This window comes from Pseudophryne corroboree, chromosome 2 (assembly GCF_028390025.1).
Source record: "Pseudophryne corroboree isolate aPseCor3 chromosome 2, aPseCor3.hap2, whole genome shotgun sequence".
Lineage (NCBI taxonomy): Eukaryota > Metazoa > Chordata > Amphibia > Anura > Myobatrachidae > Pseudophryne > Pseudophryne corroboree.
In genome coordinates this window covers 776,045,618-776,053,079 of record NC_086445.1, presented here as the reverse complement: position 1 = coordinate 776,053,079, position 7,462 = coordinate 776,045,618, and the positions used below count along the sequence as shown (strand labels likewise).

Sequence of the window (7,462 nt, the reverse complement as noted above, 5' to 3'; positions counted from 1 at the left end):
GTGTGAGATGAATACATTAAACCTTTTACTTGTTACCAAATCTCATTATGTAGGAGGATATAGAAAATTATGCATTCCAACCTCCTTATAAGATCCCCAGGGTAATTGAAACATTGATGTTTGTGGAAGCTTGTAACTCTTTGGACTCTAGCTGCAGAAACAGGCTCTTGAGTTTTACCATCCATCACAACCCATGTCTATCTGATGACAGATCGCTCTCAGCAAAAGGGCTTCTAGTGTTGATTAAATGTGTGCTGTGCATGTTACAGCAGCTCATAATTGAGCATGGCAAATTGATAGTGCAATTGCTGCATTTTTTTTCATGTAACATGAAAATATATATTATTATATATATGGAGTTAGATCACCTCAAATGCTATTATAACATGAAACACATTTTTTATTAGCTTTAGATAACCTCATTACTTTCAATGTTAATACTCATGACAGCACTTTGTAGTTAATGCAAATGTAAAATCTAGTTAACAGCAACTGGGTATTCAAAGACTGTAAAAAAAAAATGACTTGTGCTTTGACAAAACCACATTAAATAAGCTCTTGCTTTAATTATTTTTGTGATTTCAATCCAAATTGCATACAATTCCAGTTTATATTCAGTTAAAGATTGTAGTGTGTGTGTGTGTGTGTGTGTGAATGTCAGAGACTGTGTGTGTGTGTGTGTGTGTGTGTGTGTGTGTGTGTGTGTGTGTGTGTGTGTGTGCGCATGCACCTGAGTGCATGTAGCAAAGAGACAAAAAGTTGGTAGTGAATATTCATTTTCTGTAAGGAAAGCTTTGATATGCATACTACAATTTACATATTCCTTTCTAGGCAGACATGTGCCCCCATCATTTACTGTATCTAATACATTTGAGTTTCTAGCATTAATTACATTAAAAAATAACATTTTTGCAGTAATCACAATTTATCTGTGTTTGTGAATCAAATAATCTGTTAAATACACAAAATCTTTTAGGGAATCACATGTTAAAAAAACAGGTGATGGGTCTGTTGCTAGTCAAAGACAGATGCTGCTTCTCATCTCCAACTAATTATCTAGGCTTTTTTAATAATAATTGTATTTATATAGTGCTCTTTCCCAAATAGGACTCAAGGCTGGAAATAGATAGAATGAACATAATACAGTACAGAAACAATAAAGAGGGACATGAGGAGGTAGAAAGAAATATGTACAGAAGGACATGGGGAGAGAGGAAGAGAGAAACATGGGGATGGAGAGAGAAAGACATAGGGAGAAAGAGAGAGACGTGGGGAGAGGAGGGGAGAGAGAAACGGACATTGGGAGGGAGGGAGAGAAACAGACAGACACATGGAGAAAGAGACAGACATGGTGAAGGAGAGAGAGACACACACAGACATGGGAAGAGAGACACAGGGAGATATAGAGAGACAAACACAGGGAGAGATGGCGAGACAGATTAAGAGACAGGTAGGTAGAAATGGAGAGAGAGATGTGGAGAAAGAGGGACAGACATGGGGATGGATGGAGAGAGAGAAAGATATAAAAACAGAGAGACAGAGACATAGGGAGAGAAAGCCAGACACAGTGAAAGAATCACATGGAGTGAGAGAAAGACAGACAGACACATGGAAAAAGAGACAGACATGGGGAGGGAGAGAGACACAGGGAGAGATAGAGAGACAGAGGCAGGGAGAGATAGACAAACACAGGGAGAAATAGAGAGACAGACATGGGGAGGAAGAGAGAGACATGGAGAGAGATAATGACATGGGAAGGGGGGGAGAGAGAGACATGGATAGAGAGACATAGATAGAAAGAGATAAAGAGACAGACACAGGAGGGACAGAGATACAGACACAGGGAGAGAGACAGGCACAGGGAGAGAGAGACAGACACAGTGAGAGAGAGAGAGACAGGCACAGGGAGAGAAAGACAGACACAGTGAGAGAGAGACATGGGGAGAGATGAAGAGGCAGGCATAGGGAGAGAGGGACAAAGGGAAATAATGAGAGACAGACATGGGGAGAAAGACAGTGAGTGCTTACCCTGCCATAATCAGTTATTAAACACCCCTCTGCATGGCCCACAACCCCAAACCAGCCCGTCAGCAAGCCCCCAGCATGTGAGACACAATCTTTCTGCAGTCAGTGGAGACAGTCACTTCCTCACTCGGCCAGCTCTGTGTCTGTCTCAAAGGCCCATGGGAACTGCATGAGAGGAGCTGCACGCTGCAACTCTACCTACATTAAGCCAGACCACCATGTAAAGGTTGCAGCTGCCACATTACAAGCAAAGCCTGCAGCCTGAGCTCCTCCATCTCGAAAGAGAAAAAAAAATAGTCACCTGCGCTGTTAGATTGGTAGGCAGAAGGGTTTCCAGGTACTTGGAACCCCCCTCTGCATGTGGGTATGGAGCATGGAGATAAAAAAGGGATATTAAGGGAATGCTTCAGTAAACAGAAAAATATTGAGTCTAACATTTTTGCAGTAATCACAATTTATCTGTGTTTGTGAATCAAATAATCTGTTAAATACACAAAATCTTTTAGGGAATCACATGTTAAAAAAACAGGTGATGGGTCTGTTGCTAGTCAAAGACAGATGCTGCTTCTCATCTCCAACTAATTATCTAGGCTTTTTTAATAATAATTGTATTTATATAGTGCTCTTTCCCAAATAGGACTCAAGGCTGGAAATAGATAGAATGAACATAATACAGTACAGAAACAATAAAGAGGGACATGAGGAGGGAGAAAGAAATATGTACAGAAGGACATGGGGAGAGAGGAAGAGAGAAACATGGGGATGGAGAGAGAAAGACATAGGGAGAAAGAGAGAGACGTGGGGAGAGGAGGGGAGAGAGAAACGGACATTGGGAGGGAGGGAGAGAAACAGACAGACACATGGAGAAAGAGACAGACATGGTGAAGGAGAGAGAGACACACACAGACATGGGAAGAGAGACACAGGGAGATATAGAGAGACAAACACAGGGAGAGATGGCGAGACAGATTAAGAGACAGGTAGGTAGAAATGGAGAGAGAGATGTGGAGAAAGAGGGACAGACATGGGGATGGATGGAGAGAGAGAAAGATATAAAAACAGAGAGACAGAGACATAGGGAGAGAAAGCCAGACACAGTGAAAGAATCACATGGAGTGAGAGAAAGACAGACAGACACATGGAAAAAGAGACAGACATGGGGAGGGAGAGAGACACAGGGAGAGATAGAGAGACAGAGGCAGGGAGAGATAGACAAACACAGGGAGAAATAGAGAGACAGACATGGGGAGGAAGAGAGAGACATGGAGAGAGATAATGACATGGGAAGGGGGAGAGAGAGAGACATGGATAGAGAGACATAGATAGAAAGAGATAAAGAGACAGACACAGGAGGGACAGAGATACAGACACAGGGAGAGAGACAGGCACAGGGAGAGAGAGACAGACACAGTGAGAGAGAGAGAGAGACAGGCACAGGGAGAGAAAGACAGACACAGTGAGAGAGAGACATGGGGAGAGATGAAGAGGCAGGCATAGGGAGAGAGGGACAAAGGGAAATAATGAGAGACAGACATGGGGAGAAAGACAGTGAGTGCTTACCCTGCCATAATCAGTTATTAAACACCCCTCTGCATGGCCCACAACCCCAAACCAGCCCGTCAGCAAGCCCCCAGCATGTGAGACACAATCTTTCTGCAGTCAGTGGAGACAGTCACTTCCTCACTCGGCCAGCTCTGTGTCTGTCTCAAAGGCCCATGGGAACTGCATGAGAGGAGCTGCACGCTGCAACTCTACCTACATTAAGCCAGACCACCATGTAAAGGTTGCAGCTGCCACATTACAAGCAAAGCCTGCAGCCTGAGCTCCTCCATCTCGAAAGAGAAAAAAAAAATAGTCACCTGCGCTGTTAGATTGGTAGGCAGAAGGGTTTCCAGGTACTTGGAACCCCCCTCTGCATGTGGGTATGGAGCATGGAGATAAAAAAGGGATATTAAGGGAATGCTTCAGTAAACAGAAAAATATTGAGTCTGATTTTGAAGGATTCCAGAGTCGGGGCCTCTCAAACTATGTGGGGAAGTGTGATCTATAGCTTGATTCTAGCTATGTTCCACAGATAAAATAATTATGATTTGATTGTTGCTGATACCTGATATTTACATGTCAAGCCACCATTGAGGACAACACCAAGATTCTGCACAAGATCAGTGTTTTGTTATTCTGAACCCTCAAGTGTATGTCCAGTTAATTGGCTATGTTGCTGTCTTGTATTTGATATTTAGCTCCTATCATGAGAAACTCGCTTTTGTCAGTATTCATTTGCAGCTAACTTGCACTCATCCACTCCAAGAGCTCAGCTATAAAGCCCTTTAGGGTTGTTAATGGGTTTTTCAGTACCCAGAATTAAGGACAGGTACAGTTGTGTATCATCTGCATAGTAGACCAGGCCATGACATCTGATTATTTCACCCAGTGATAGCATGTACACTGCAAAAAGCATGGGGGATAGTATAGAACCTTGTAGTACACCACATAGCAGAGACACTGGTGATGATGAGTATACGGTACTCATCATCACCAGGTACTTACTGCCACATTTCACTGGTCACACCCGATCTCATCTGATCTTGGAAGCTAAGCAGTGAGAAGCCTGATCAGTATCTAGATGGGGGACCACTAGGCAATGTCTGGTGCAGTAAACATAACTCCCTAACAGTAGAAGTGTTGGAGCAACCTTTGACATTACCACTTTTCCATTATCTAATCTCGTTATCTACAGAATCTATTACCTTAAATCACAACCTACTTGATTTGAGTTGAGCCCTATATAGAGCTATTTAACAGACACCAGGAGACCCTACTAACATATAGCACTGTGTATTGGACTATTTTACAGTCCTTATTACTTCATTTGTGCATCTGTTCCCTCTTTTTTCCTGAATATCTATAGATAATCCAGTTTTAATATTTTCACCTTAGATGCATCCCAATTAATATATTTTGACTAACTACATTTTTTAAACTAATTATTAAAAAGTTTGATAATTCATGAAATTGGATGTGAAGGTGATATTTTAATATGTGTCTTTTGTGTATCATTTTTTTATACTTTAAATGATTAAAGGTTAAGTTTTAACAATTGTCTTTATATCAAGTATGCCCCAACACGGAGTCTTTCTTTCTTCTTCCGGTCAAATATTTAAAGAACATGACATTTTATCAAACAAATCAATAATGTAATTCCTGTAATTATAAAATTAATGTGAATCAAAATAGTAAGAATAAATCAACATTAACCATATTCTAGCCCACATTACATCAGGAATGCATGTAACAAGTATGATGACAGTCCTTTTGTCAACATGTCAGCAAAATGTTCTACACTTGCAACATATTCCACATTGACGGACTTGTTTTCCACCAACTCACAGATGAAGTGATGTCTTATAGCAATGTGCTTAGACCATCCATGATGCTTTGTGCTACAAGAAAGATCAATTGCTCCCTTGTTATCGCACTCTATGTTGATGACCTCACTGTGGTAAAGAAGAACTAATTCACATAAAGTCTCTTTTATCCAAAGCACTTCTTTTGAAGTTTCGGTGAGCGATATTTACTCCGCCTTTGTTGTAGAAAGAGCAACTGTGGGTTGTTCCCTACTTGCCCAGTTTATGGCTGGGCCTGCTAGTGCAAACAGGTTTCCAGTATAAGTACGTCTTTCATCCTCATCTGAACCCCAGTCGGCGTTACAGAATACTTTTAAGCTGGTGTCTGTTGATCTTGTAAATCTCAGCGTTAGTGAACTTGTACCTTTGAGGTACCTTAGTATTATCTTTACTGCAATCCAGTGTTGTCTCCCAGGATTATTTGCAAATTGGCTTGCCTGACTCACTGCATGTGTGATGTCAGGTCATGTCCCAATACTTGCATACATCAAACTACCAATAGCATTTTGATAAGGGATTTCTTGCATTTCCTCTATCTCCCCCTTGCTACTTGGTGATATGGCCTTGACCATCTTTGTACTTTTGTCAATAGAAGTACTTACTGATTTTGCACCTGTCATTCCGTATTTGGAAATTACTGCCACAATGTATGTTTGTTGGTACATTGTGACAGTTCCCTCTTGCAGGTTTTGTACAATTTTCATACCTAATAGATGATTTGGAGGGCCTAGATCTTTCAACTTGAATCTTTGTTTAAGCTGGTGCTTGGCGTCAGTGATGTGATCTTCTTGACCTGCCAAAAGTAAATCATCCACATAGACAGCTATCATGAACAACTTTTCTTTGATATTTTTGTGGTATAGGCAGGAATCAGTCTCTGACCTAACAAAGTTCAATTCGTGAAGCACTGATTCCAACTTTACATACCAACAATGACCACTTTGCTAGAGGCCGTATAGTGACTTCTTTAAGAGACAAACGTTCCCAGTTTGGAATATATCTATATCATAGTGTTCAGGTGGTTCCATGTTAATTTCCTCAACTAACTCTCCATTATGGAATGCAGAATCAAAGTCTAGTTGCTATAGCAGTAGATCATGTAGCGTAGCAATAGCGATCACTAACCTTAAGGTGTTATACCTTGCAACTGGTGAGTAGATCTCTCCGTAATCGATTCCATATTTCTGGTTATATCCCCTGGCAACAATGCAGTCTTTGTAATGAGCTACTGTCCCATCTGTGTTCAACTTCTTGCAGAAAACCCACTTGTTTTTAATAGTTTTACGGTCACTTGCAGGGGCAAACGCAGGATATATTCAGGGGGGTTTCTGTGGGTGTGTAGGTGTGTATCTGTGAATGTGTATATATGTATAACTATATATATATATATATATATATAGCCATTCCATGGTGCGGTACTCGTGCTGGTCTCAGAAATAAATGGACCTTAGTCCTTCTTGCTTCCACGTTTCAATTTATTTAAATTGTCATCAGGAAGTGATACAACAATACATACAATACATTTATATAGACATACCACTTAAGAAGAAGGAGTTCCTCACCTGGGAAGAATCATCCCAAAACCAGGTGTGTGAATAATTCTGACATCATCAACCTCAGACCGAAGTCGATCACTATGACCTCAGTATAGATGGTTGTCATAGTGACAATCCAAGTGAATAAAACCACCAACATATATAAATAACTAAAATTATAAAGATGTTTTTACACACAAACCTACTCACAGCACCTTTTGTGCAGAATATATTTTTATAAAAACACCGGAAAACTGTTAAACGGACTTAAGCGGCAACACTACCACACTACACGGACTCCATGGAGAATGATTAATACATCTGTGTCTGAATTCCAATTCCCATTACCAAATTGAGTCTTGGGAATCTTTATGTTAATTCTATTGTTACTCAATTAGGGTTATTACATCACTGTTTAATGTTGTTTATCCATAAAACGCATCCAATTACCTCAGATTAACCCTTTTGTAGACATTTTACCCACACTTTTCAAAGGGA

The 7,462-nt window shown here is 40.6% G+C and overlaps 1 pseudogene; it reads left to right on the top strand.

Annotated features, from left to right (window-relative positions):
* Positions 1 to 4,566: 4,566 nt before the first annotated feature.
* LOC135051666 (5S ribosomal RNA) lies at positions 4,567 to 4,685 on the top strand (annotated as a pseudogene).
* The last annotated feature ends 2,777 nt before the right edge of the window (positions 4,686 to 7,462 follow it).